This window comes from Tenrec ecaudatus, chromosome 2 (assembly GCF_050624435.1).
Source record: "Tenrec ecaudatus isolate mTenEca1 chromosome 2, mTenEca1.hap1, whole genome shotgun sequence".
In the NCBI taxonomy this organism is placed as follows: Eukaryota; Metazoa; Chordata; class Mammalia; order Afrosoricida; family Tenrecidae; genus Tenrec; species Tenrec ecaudatus.
This window is the reverse complement of record NC_134531.1, coordinates 166,881,945-166,894,685: the sequence shown is the minus strand read 5'-3', so window position 1 is coordinate 166,894,685 and position 12,741 is coordinate 166,881,945. Positions and strand designations below refer to the sequence as shown.

The 12,741-nt window shown below is 42.6% G+C and overlaps 1 protein-coding gene across 2 annotated transcripts in view; it reads right to left on the bottom strand.

The window, feature by feature from the left end:
* SGCD (sarcoglycan delta) overlaps positions 1–10,937 on the bottom strand; it is a 517,919-nt gene extending 506,982 nt beyond the window's left edge. The window contains exon 1 of one of the 2 annotated variants that reach the window (XM_075541882.1): positions 10,578–10,937. The gene's annotated coding sequence lies outside the window, so the exon portion shown is untranslated. The remainder of the gene's footprint in view (positions 1–10,577) is intronic. The other variant, XM_075541881.1, reaches the window with a different exon arrangement.
* Positions 10,938–12,741: the final 1,804 nt, after the last annotated feature.

Here is a 12,741-nt window from a genome sequence, read left to right as displayed (position 1 = left end):
TTCTTGGTCTTCCTTATTCAGTGTCCGTTGTTTATATCTATGTGAGGCAACTGAAAATACCATGGCTTGGGTCAGGCACACCTTAGTCCTCAAGTAGCATCTTTGCTTCTTAGAAATTTACAGTGTTCTTGGCAACAGATTTACCTAGTGCAACCCTTCGCTTCTTGACAGCTGCTTCTACGAGCATTGATCATGGAAGCAAGCATGACAAAATTCTTCACAGCTTCAGGCTTTTCTACATTTATCATGATGTTACCTATTGGTCCAGTTGTGACGATTTTGGTCTTCCTTACGTTGAGTTGTAATCCATAGTGAATGTTACAATCCTTTTTCTTCATCAGCAAGTGACTCAAGTCCTCTTCTCTTGTAGCAAGCAAGGCTGTGTCATCTGCATATCACAGGTTGCTAATAAACCTTCCTTCAATCTTAATGCTGTATTCTTCATATAATCCAGCATCTCTCATAATTTGATCAAAATACAGATTGAGTTTTTCTTCCAAATTTGTCTTCCAAACTTCCTGGCATAGACCTCTGAGTACTTCCAGGGCTTCAGCAGCTTGTTGAAACACTTCGCTTGGTAATTCCTCAATTCCTGCAGCCTTGTTGTAGGTTGATGCTTTCAGTGTGGCTTGGATTTCTTCCTTCAGTCCCATTGGTTCTTTCTTATATGCTACATCTTGAAATCATTGAATGTTAACTTTTTGTTTTTGTTTTCTGGGGTTCTGTTGTTGTTGTTGTTGTTGTTGTTACAGTGACTGTATAATCTTTCCATCTTCTTTTGATGATTCTTGTATCATTGAACTTTTTGCCCATAGAATCTCTCAAGATTGTAACGGGAGGATTGAAATTTTTCTATAATTCTTTTAGTTTAAGATACAGAGTATGTACATCCTTTTTGGTTTTCTAAATCTGGGCCTTTTCACATTTCCTTATAATATTTTACTTTGTCTTCTCAAGCTGTTCCTTGAAAATTTCTGGTCAGCTCTTTGACATCATCATTTTGTCATTTTCCTTAGCTACTTTATGATTAACATCAAGTTTCAGAGTCTCTTCTGACATCTGCTTTGATCTTTGTTTTCTTTCCTGTCTTTTAAATAACCTTTTGCATCTTCATGTATGATGTCCTTGATGTCATCCCACAGCTCATCGGGTCTTGTGTCACTAGTGTTTAATGCATCAAATCTATTATTGAGATGTTCTTGAACTTCAGGTATGATATCCTCAAGGTCCTATTTTGGATCTCATTAGCTTGTTTTAATTTTACTGCAACCTAAATTTACATATGCACAATGGATGGTCTGTTCCACAGTTGACCCCTGGCCTTGTTTTAGCTGGTGATAATGAGATTCTCCACAGTCTCTTCCAAAAGTGCAGGCAATTCAATGTAGTAAATTTCTGTGTATTCCTTCTTGCGAAGTCCATGTGTATAGTCAACTTTTACTTTTTTTGAAAGAAATAAACATTTCATTGATCTTTCAAAATTCTATCATGTACTCTCTAGATTTATTTCTATCCCCAAGGTCATATTTTCCAACTCTTGTTCCTTACTCTTTATTTATAACTTTTGCATTCCAATCAGCAATAATTATTATTTCATTTGCCTGCATGTATGATCAACTGCACGATGAAGACATTAGAATGTCTCAAGTTCTGTAACACCACCTCTAGTGGATGGTGCATCAAGAATGGTTTTATCAATTGGATTTCCTAGTATGTCGGTATCATCCTATCTATATTCAGGCTATACCCATGGCAAATGCACATGAGGAGAGAGCAAAGAGGGGGCAATGTGAAGAAGGAACAGGGCAAAGAAAGGAAGGGTGAGAGTGAGAACAAGAGCAAGCAGGATGGGGAAAGACCAACATGTGTCTGAAGCGGCGTGTAGCATGCAATTGAAGCATAGCATGGTTCTGCTCCTCACTCCGGTCTCCTCGTCATTGAACACACTACGCCCAGTCCCAGAACTCGAATCAGATTTAATCCAGCAAGGGGTTTAATCCATTTGCTTGCAGAGAGGAGCCAGCCCTGGTAATTATTACCAGTAAGTAGGAGTTTAAGGAATAGCTGGGTTGGTGGCTGAATAGTTCAACCCTGGCAGATATCTGTGTGATTTGCAGCCATTCAGAACTGCATTGCTTGGAAGTCAGGGTGCTCACAGGCAAAGGAAAGTGGGCTGAAGGAGCAGAGGGGCGGGGGGAGGGAGCACTAATCCCTGGGAAAACAGTTTTTATCAGTGACTGGTGCTTGCTTTAATAGGTGCCATTGCTTTATCTGGTATAAGAGAAGAATTAATTGCAGGCTTTGGTGTCTACCTGGACACAGTGGAACTCCATTAGTACCACCCCCAGCATCACTTTCAGAGCAAAGCAATGAAACCTTGCGTGCAGCGTTTAGATACCAGTGACCCGTGGTGACACAGTCCTCCCAGAGCCCCATGGACCAGTCTGAACAGCAGGTCAGGGCCTCAGCTTACATGGCCTGCTTTACTCCAGGCAGTTCACAGTTTGCAACAGGAATGTGAAACAAAAATGAAGACCATCAAGTCCCTGAGTTGAAGCAAAGAGGAAGTAAAAGGGCTAATGGGATCTGCAGAGAAGCATGAACCATCTAGGAAAGGCAGCCTGAACTATTCAGTGTACAACATTTCCACTTCTTTTGTTGCTTGTCTTCTCATTTTATCTTCATGGTTTTTAAAAAAAATAAGCTTGCCCAGTGCTATTGCACAGGTGACATTAATGATTGACGACTAAAGTATAGAATTAAGAAGCAGAGGCAGTTTCCTAAGTAGACCAAGTGACACAGTGGTTAAAGCATCTGGATGCTAACTGGAGGATTGGCAGCAGTTTGAACCACCAGCTATTCTGAGGAGGAAATATGAGTCAGACAGTTTCTGTACAGATTGATAACTTTGGAAACCTTTTGGGAGCAGTTCTATTCTGTTCTATAGGGTCTCTACGGGTTAAAGTCATCTCAATGGCAGTTGATGGGTTCAAAGGCAGTGGTGATTCAGTTTTGTGCCATGAAGGGACAAGGATTCAATTCTTTGGCTGCAAAGAACCCACCAGCTGCTGGGGAGTGGGGAGGAGGGGGAGGGCAGGGAATTTGGCAGTTTGTTTTCATAAGAAGTATAAGCTTAGAAACCTTATGGAACAGTTCTACTCTGTTCTATAGGGTCACTCAACATCTGAATCCACTTGATTACAATGGGTTTATTTTGCTTGGTACCAGTCTTGCCTCCCAAGTGGGAGCGATAGATTTGACACGCAGCTAATGAATGTGACGCATAGTCACCACTCACCATATAAGGGGAGCCTAGAATGGAAGAAGGGCCTCATGGCCTTTGAAAATCAGCCAGTGAAAACCCCTTAGACACAATGGTTTAATACCCTTTGCATGGTTGACTTGACTTATATGTGGTTGACTGACTCAACTGTAGCTAACAACAAATGTATGTACATGTTTTTGGGGTTCAATATAGTAAACATCTTATGTGCACAAGCTTATACCTTTATATCGTGCCCATTGTAAAGCCGGGGAAATGGGGCACATAGAGAAGATGGGCCAACTCTTAAGTCAGGTTCCAACTTAAGTCTGCATGTCTTGGAGCCTGTGTTTTTGTGAAGTTCCAGATTCAGGCTTACCGTATTGTACCGTGCTTCTCTTGTTTGCACATCATAGATGGCATGTCTTTGACCGAGGGAATGTTTGTGGCTACCCTATCTCAAGCAAGACTATCAGAGCCATTTTTCCAAAAGACACTTCATGTTTCAATGTCCCATTTTGGTAATTCTCACAAGTTCTGAACTTCTCCATCGCGCTAGTGCATATTGAATAGCTATCATATCGCACATGCACAGCTTTTGTCCATATGGCTTGCTTTCTTGTGATATTCACTTCATAGTAGTGATGTGGAATGGAACCAGCAATAGCTCTGAGGTAATCATGTGCAATCTCTCTTGTGCTGCCAGATCATCCCACGTCTTGGTGGGTTTTCTCATCTTTATGATCTCCCTCTTGTCCTCATGTCCTATATAAATGTCTGATGACATACTTTTTCTAGGAGCATCTTAACTGAAATTTGTTTTGAATAGTATAGAAAAAACTGAAAGTATATCAAAAAGATAAAGAATCGGTCAAGTAACTTGAGATGTCCAGATTTGGGTAAGAGGGCCCAAGAATCATTCTTAAAGAAACATAAATACAGAACTACAAAAATCATGTTGTTAGGTGCCATCCAGTCTCATAGAACCCTTCTATACAAAAGATCAAAACATTGCCTGGTTCTGTACCATCTCACAATTGTCCTTGTTTGAGCCCATCGTTGCAGCCACTGTGTCAATCCATCTCATTGAAGGTCTTCCTCTTTTCCACTGCCCCTCCACTTTACTCAGCATGATTCATTATGTCCTTCTGCAGAGCTTGTCTTGCCTGATAACATGCCCAAAGTACATGAGATGAAGTCTCAACATCCTTGTCTCTAAGGAGCATTCTGGCTGCATTTCTTCCAAGACAGTTTGTTTGTTCTTTTGGTAGTTAAAGGTACTTTCAATATTCTTTATCAAGACCATAACTTTATATGCACCAATCCTTCTTTATGTCTTCCTTATTCAGTGCCCAAACTTAACAGGCAATTAAAATACTACGACTTGGGTGGGTGTATTAGTCTGGGTAGAGACTAGAGAAACAAATCCAGAGACACTTGTATAAGAGCTTTATATACAAGTGAAAATAAATATTGAGAAAACATTCCAGCCCAGTCTAGATCTAGTCCATAAGTCCAATATAAGCCCATATTTCCAATACCAATCTAAAAATTCCTCTTCAGACTCATGAAACACATGCAATGATGCTGAATGCAGGAAGATCACATGCCAGTGAGTATGGAAAGTCTTGTGGATCCAACGGAGGTAGAAGCATCTCAGTGCTGGCAGGGGTCTCCATGTGGATCCTTCAGCTCTAGGGCTCTAGTATAACTCCATGTGTCTTCTCCACAAGATTGTCTTGCAAGGAGTAAGTGTGTGTCCTGCCTCCAGTGAGCTATTAATCTCCATAACGCCTCCAAATGAAGTCATCAAGCTGCAACCTGATTGACAGGCTAGACTCAACCTCTTCACTCTTAAGTCTTAAATTGACAACAGATTACGTAACTACCACAGTCCAGCACATCTTAGTCCTTAAAGTAATATTCTTACTTTACAACATTTTAGGGGTCTTCTGCAGCAGACTTACCCAATGCAATGTTTCATTTGATCTCGTGACTGCTGCTTCCATGAGCACTGATTGTGGAACCAAGAAAGATGAAATCCTTGACAACTACATTTTTTCACTGTTTGTCAGGATGTTTCTTATTGGCCCAGGTGTGAGGAGGTTGGTCTTCTTTATATTGAATTATAATCCATATTGAAGGTTATAATCCTTGATCTTCATCAGCAAGTACCTCAAGGGGTGCTCACTTTTAGCTAACAAGGTATGTCACTGCAGGTTGTTAACAAGCCTGCCTCCAATCTTGATGCCAAATTCTTAAATCACAGATCATAAACAATATGAAACAGTTTAGAGGTGCCAGATCCCATTTTACAGATGGAAAAATAAAATTCTAGAGATGAACAGAACCAAGGCTTATATCAATATTCTAACCACCGCCATCATTACTCCTCCCCTGGCCCCACCACCGCCTGCCCCACAACCCCCCCTCATCCTGCATGCATCCCATGACAATGGCCAAGTTCAGAACATACACAGGGGCAACTTTGGCTCACACTAAGGATACTTGAGATGAGAAAGAGCAAGCCCAGCTGTCTCACAGTGTACTGGGGTTCTCCATCACTGGAGGCATCTACATTACATCTGGCTGGCATCTGTCAGGAAGGCTGCAGATGGAATTCCTGAGGTGGATGGAAGAGTCAATCACCACAGTATCTAACAGGCTCAGTTCTGCGCATCAGTGTCTGCTTGGCTGCAACTGAATCACTTGAGTGGAGGGTAGGAGGATTTTCAAATACAGAGAGTCTCCAGCTGTAATCTGAGAGATTTAAGTTCAGTAAGTTTTGGGAAGCCATGCAAGTATGTAATTTCTGAGGGACCTTTCAACACAAAGACACTGTTATATTATTACTTTCTTTAGCATGCTTCCCAATAACACTCAGCAGTGATTATGCAGCCAGGGTCTTCCTCTAATATGCACTGAACATCAGGCTTGGGAACAAGGACCTGAGTTTCTCTTACTTGCAGCCAAATAGATTCCTCACTGATAAAACATTACAATACTAGTTTCAAATCCCATTTCCTGCAGAATCCCCCCCCCCCCCTTCTGGGACCAAGAAATGGCTGGGCTACAGTAGAAATGCCGACAGAGGTCTTCTCTGAGCCAGTCTTCCATTGTCTTTAGTGTCTGCCACTGCATTCACTGGACCCATGATTTCATCAAGGCAACAAGCGGTCCCATTCTAATGATCATAAAGAATGAAAAGAGAGTGTGAAATATCACCAAAAAATATTCTTTCTAGATGCAGGTCAAAGAATGGTATAATAGCTCTCAAGTAAAGGGAAGTAGGGCGGACAAGACAACAGTAGTATAATAAACAAGTGCCTGTGTAGAGTACAGCAGAATGGATATGGTATTAAAGGTAACCTCTAGACAACTGTCAATGCCATGTTTACATTGTGAAGCTTATTTGATTCTAGTATAACATCCTCTAAATTAGGTAGGGCTCATTACTTTTTTTTTTGGGGGGGGGGTATTTTCAGAGGTGGTCCGGGCCAGGCAATGCAGTTCATGGCACTTGTATTCCTGAAGGTGTAGTTCATGGGGACTTTTTGCTCACTCTTCTCCAAACTCAGATTTTTAAAAACGTCCTTTGTGAATTTTTGAGTCATATTTGCTTGATAATAATTAAATAAAGAGGCAATTAAAAACACCTTTTTTGTTTTGTACATACTAAGCATTAGAACAAAATGTATCATAATACTATTATAGCACAAATAACTACAAGGCCATGTTTTTTGTTTTGTTTTTTTATCCCTGATGAAAAGGGATCTGTATGTGACCAGGACATCAAGTTTCCTGAAGAGAAAACTCAAAGAAACCAACTTTACTGCCATAAGTCACTTATGGTTCGTGGTGAGTCTATAGGGTGAAATGAACTTCCTTCTGTGTTTCTGAGGCTTCAAATCTTTACAGGAGAGAAAGCCTCATCTTTCTCCCATGGAGTAGCTGGTGGGTTTGAACTACTTACCTCATAGTTAATAGTTCATTGTGTAATCCACTATGCCACCTACCAGGGTTCATTACTAAATAGAGGGTTAGCAAATATTAAAGATTCCCACAATGAGATAGATTGACACAGTCCCTACATCAATATGTGCAAAACATACGAGTCTTGAAAAGAGGTCATTGCATTATCTGTCAATTTTATATTTTTCCTTCAAACTATTTGAATCCCCTTATATAATGACCATGAAGATTATTCAAGACAAGACAATGCTTGCTTCTGTTATACAAAAAGCAACCATGATTTAACTCAAAATGAAGAAAAACTAAACTAGAGAATTGGTCATTTCAAGATGGTCAACCCCCAAATTCCATGAACCAGCAAATCTGATGGAGCTAGTATTAAATAAATAGTTTCACCAAAAATGTGGATTTTACTCTGGGATCTTCTTTAGAAATAAAATAATTAGAGAAATGTTTTGTTCACTAAAATAAAGAACAGGCAACATTTTTTTATCCCATTACAAAATGTGTCTTAATAGTAAAATGCCCATGGGCAGGACTTTGGGTAAACTTTATTCACTGTTGTGCTCACGTACCCATTTCCACCTGGTCCCTTCACTCAGCAGCCCCAGCAGGAATTATCTCTGGAAGGAACAAATATGGGTTAAAAATAAAATCTTAAGGGCCTGCCTCTCCCTGCTGAGGAAACTTGAACCCTCAGTGCTGCCATTCTTACAAAATGTGCTATCTGATCACTTCTAGAAGGCATGGCAGGACAGACTGGCCATGAGGTCTCCTATTATCAGGAAGGTAAAATAAAAGTTCTCTGAGGTCCCAGTTCCTCCACATCTATGCAGCTGAACACAGCAGGGTCTGGTGATTTCTACAGTGTCTCCAATATGTGTATTTTGTTCCTGAGCACAGATCTCTGTTCTCTCTACCCTCTACTGTCCGGTTTTGTAGATAGTCCCTCCTCTCTCCTTACTGCCTACACTCTGCCCTGAATTAGCTCTACCCCAGTCAAATGCCACCACGGGAGCCTTGATCCTTCTCTCTCTTGTTTCTAAAGAGAGAACCTCTGGACGGACGCCCAAGTTTTAGGCCCTGCTCTTCATAATCCTCCAACCTGAAGTTTCTATTTCATGCCTCTCCTGCTGCACGCTTGAAGCACACTAAATTTAGAGGAGTATCACATTTGATCTCAGTGGAGTCTCTTTTTTCACTGGCGGTAAGCTTGGCTAGGCTTGGTGGAGGTTCCTGATCGGTCGTGGCATTTCGCTCACTCAGTAGGCATTTCGGAAAAAATAAAGATAAAAAAAGAACAAAATTTAGTCACTGGCCATCGTGACTTCCCACTGCACTCTTCTTTGTCCCAGTCCTGCAATTCCCAAATGCTTCTCCACCCCAAACAGCACAAATGTGAGACTGGTTAGAAAGAAAAGAAAGGTGAACTAGATCTTAGAATGAGAAAACCTGCTGCCATCATGTCCACCTCGCTATATTCCCTGTTGAGTGTAAAGAAGGAAGAGGATCCAATTGTCAGCTGGACCTCATGAGCTTCCATCAAGAGGGCAGGATCTCTGCCACCGCCGACTTAACCTGTGCTTCTATCCATCCTATGAGGAGTGCTAGTGGCCCAGTGGTTAGTGGCACAGTGGGCAGCTAACTGCAAGGTCAGCGGTTCAAAATCACCAGCTGCTCTGCAGAACAAAGAGGCTCTCTACTCTTGTAACGATTTAGAGTCTGGGAAACCCACCCTGTCCTGGGGGTTGCAGTGAGTCAGAGTCAACTTGATGGCAGTGAGTTTGGGTTAGATTATTTGGGGTGCTCAGTCTGAGTCCTTCTCTCTTCATTCACCTTACTTTCTGTTTAGCTACTTATTTAAAGATTAGAAAAGGCTGAAGTATGCACACACCCGTTCTCATGAAGATTTAATTTTAAAAGTTGCCTCCCAAACTGAGTCTTGGTGGTGTAATGATTATGCTTTAGTCTGTTAACCACAAGGTCAGCAGTTCAAATCCACTATCTGCTCTGTGGGGTAGTTCGGGGTGGGGCGGGAGTGGGGGGAAATATAAAAGACAAAGCTTTTCTACTCCTATAAAGAGTTCCAGTCTTGGTAAAACACAGGGCCAGTTCACCCTGTCCTATAGGGGTGCTATGAATCAGACTCAACTTAATGGTAGTGATTTAGGTTTTCCGTTTGAGTCGCTTTTTGACTATTCAACAAGTCTGTATTCACCAGTCTCTCCAATCAGACCCTGGACCAATCCTCCTTCGGAAAAGGACCATTAGTTTCTAGCAGTTATCAGAAAACAATAGTGAGGCTTAGTTCTGTTTCATCTGAGTTGAATCAGTGTTTTACATGTATATGTATACATGCAACGATACTATATCACATCCTTACCAACAATGCAATACAGAGAATGTTGTCATGTCTGCTTGTGACTCACGGCCACCCCACGCACAATGAATACACTATAGCCCCTGGGAAGGTGTCTACATTCCATTTCAGCCGACAGACACTGGCAAAAAGAGTGCCTACCACAATCAGAAAAAGAAAACTAAGATCTGCCTTTTATGGGATTTACCATGTTTTAAATTCCAGGTGGCTTTTTTAAAGTGCTCTTTTTAGTACTGCATCTAATTATCCATCAAAATAAAACAAAGCATTTTCTCTCCATTTTAAAACAATTAGTTAGACTATTATCATTTCCTATCACTGTTTTTCTGCTATGTCGCTTTGTAAAATACAGAAGTAAGTTTTGAGTCCACTATTGCACGTTACTTCGTCAAGTGATGAAAACCGAAAATGCCTATGGAGACAGAAAGACAAGAGTAGATCCAGCATCTTGCTGGGTAAATATATCACGGGGCTCCTTAACAGTCAAAATCCAGTCTCATAATACAGGATGCCTGGGACTCACTCTCCCTCACTCCTAAGTGTGATCCAAACTAGAAACTGCAAACTCTGATTTCCTCCTAAAAAGAGAGTCATTGTCTGCTAAAACCTCCTCTCGCAACGCTCTGAAGCAAAGAACACAGACACGGCATCTAAAATTATCTTTCGGCCAATGAAGTCGGTCCTTCCACGCAGCAAAGAGAAGTTATGGAAGATTGCAGCAGGGTCCCAATCCTAGGAGTTCTCACACTTTCCCCCCTTTCACCTCAGTGTTGCCGGACTTGCTAAAACTTTTAAAAGTGCCTCTTTCCCGGGGAAAATCAGATCCGAAGGAAGGGGTGCGAAGAAGATTGTAACATCACACCAAATATTCATGAGTTTTTCATGAATGCCTGCCCCAGCTCCCCCGCGCACAGCCCCCCCCCCCCTTTCCAGGCACCCTCCCCACCCAGCTCCCAAACACACCCTGGACCTCTTGCAAACAATGGCAGGTAGGCGGCTTCTAAAGCGGGGCGCGGCAGGGAAACGCCAGAGCGAGAGGCCGGTCCCTACCTCTGGAGTCGGCTGCCTGAGCGGAGCGCGCAGTCGGGGCTCCTGGCCCTGCTCTGAGCCGGGCGGGCGGTGGCCCCGGGCGGGCGGAGAGCGAGCAGGCCCAGCGCGTGCTCACCAGCTGCCCCCGTCACATTTTCCAAGTGCCAAAACACAGCCAAGGCCCTGCCCATGCCTGAAGCATTTCCTGCGCGGCATTCCTGGTCCTTTGCTGATGGCTTTGAAACTGCACTCTCTCCTTCAGTGGGCTTTGTCCGCCCAACTCGCAGCTACTGGGCCGCCTCCAGCTCTCAATGGGAAACACATGTGTCCACGCCAGGCTCGCTCCCCAGCACCAGCGCCTGTGGGGCGGCTGGGCTCACAAGCACAACCAGAAAGGCAACCGCTTCTAGAAACCAGGAGGATGTTTCAGCCATGCTCCACACAGGCTCTGCTGATACTCAACACTGCTCCTTTGTAAAATGCTCCTTCCACTCTGAGCCCCAGACTGACCCCCTGGTCCCCGGAGTTCTTGCCAGTCCTGATAAGGAGCCTATGACAGCTGAGAGATAGGGATTCTAATTTGATCTCCCTACCTGCTGTTGCCTGTCTTTACTGGAAATTTCAATGGCCAGAGGGGGAACAATATTTTTAGCATTTTCAGACTGGTTCAGCATTTCAGAATTGTCCCCTCATCCTGATAGGTACATCTGTCGCTGCTGCAACTAAAAACAATGCAATTATTTTTCAGATACTTTTGTTGCTGGGTGCCCCTCTCGCTATGCGGGTCCCAAAGGTAACATCTCACAGGCTGTTGGCATCCGCATCATAGCGATGAGGAGCAGCAAGCAAAAGGCAGTGTCCCTTTAATGAGTTGGTTCCCGAATTCTGTGAACCTGTGGCTCTTTCTGGATGACACTCCACCACGAACTCATGTGTGCATTCTCCTGAGTTTGGGGGTCTGCCTTTGACACTGCGTCTCTCCACAAAGAGGAAACCTCAGAAGACAGGAGAACACCCCTCTTTTCCCACACTGAAAACCCCCCTGCTAAAGAGCCAAAGCTAAGTTGTCAAGGTAACACTGTAGAACAGAATGATTTAAAGAGAGAGCAGCATTTGTGTGGAGTTTCTCTTCCCCTCCCGCTCTCTCTTTTTTTCCCCTTTTGTACTAACATTTTACTTCCAAAAATCACACCCCATTAGCAGTTTATTCAAAAGAGTTGGCTTGTCAGATTTTCGAAGTGGTACATGTTATTATGTTATGTGCCTGAGAGTCTGTTATAATGTAAATATTAGGATTGGTGGGGTCAAGTTGCAAGGAGCATTTTCAGTGGGATTAAAGGGTAACCTTGGGATGAGGAGTAGGGTGTGTGTGTGTGTGTGTGTGTGTGTGTGTGTGTGTGTGTGTGTGTAAGTCTTAGGCCAGGATGTAATTATAGAGTCAGAGAACCTTAGAGTAGAAAAGAACCCCAGGGACTATCTGATCTAAACTGTCTCTACCTTTCATTATACAAAGGAAAACGGAGGCTCAGACCAAAGACATCCAGAGTTACAGAACAGTTAATACCAGAACAGAGGCAAGAAAATTGGACTCTTGCACTTGTGCTTGAGCAATCTCTAGCCCAGCATCATGTGGTATCATGCAACCACCATGAGAGTACTGTTTCTCATCAGAAAAAGCCAGTCGCCAAAGAGCCAATGCTTTGATTGACTTCATGTATGTCACAGTAGAACATTCTTCCAGAGGGTTTTCCAGGGTGAATTCTTTTTGAAAATAGATAGGTTGGCCTGGGGTTAAACTGAACACTATCATTTATTGTAGATCTTGTATAATGTGCCTCAACCTCAGTTTCCTCATTTGTATATGAGAATGAAATCTATACAGCAAAATCTATATTATAAAATTATTGAGAATTTGGTAAAATAATCCACAAGTAGTGTGTTTATTACAGGCCCTAGCAGGATACCAAATATATCAAACCTACTACCATCTTGGAAGAAGTATAACCAGAAAGGTTATTAGAGGCAAGGGTGGCAAGGCTTTGTCTCACATGCTTTGGTCATGCCAGGCCCTGAAGAAGGACACTATGCTAGATACAAG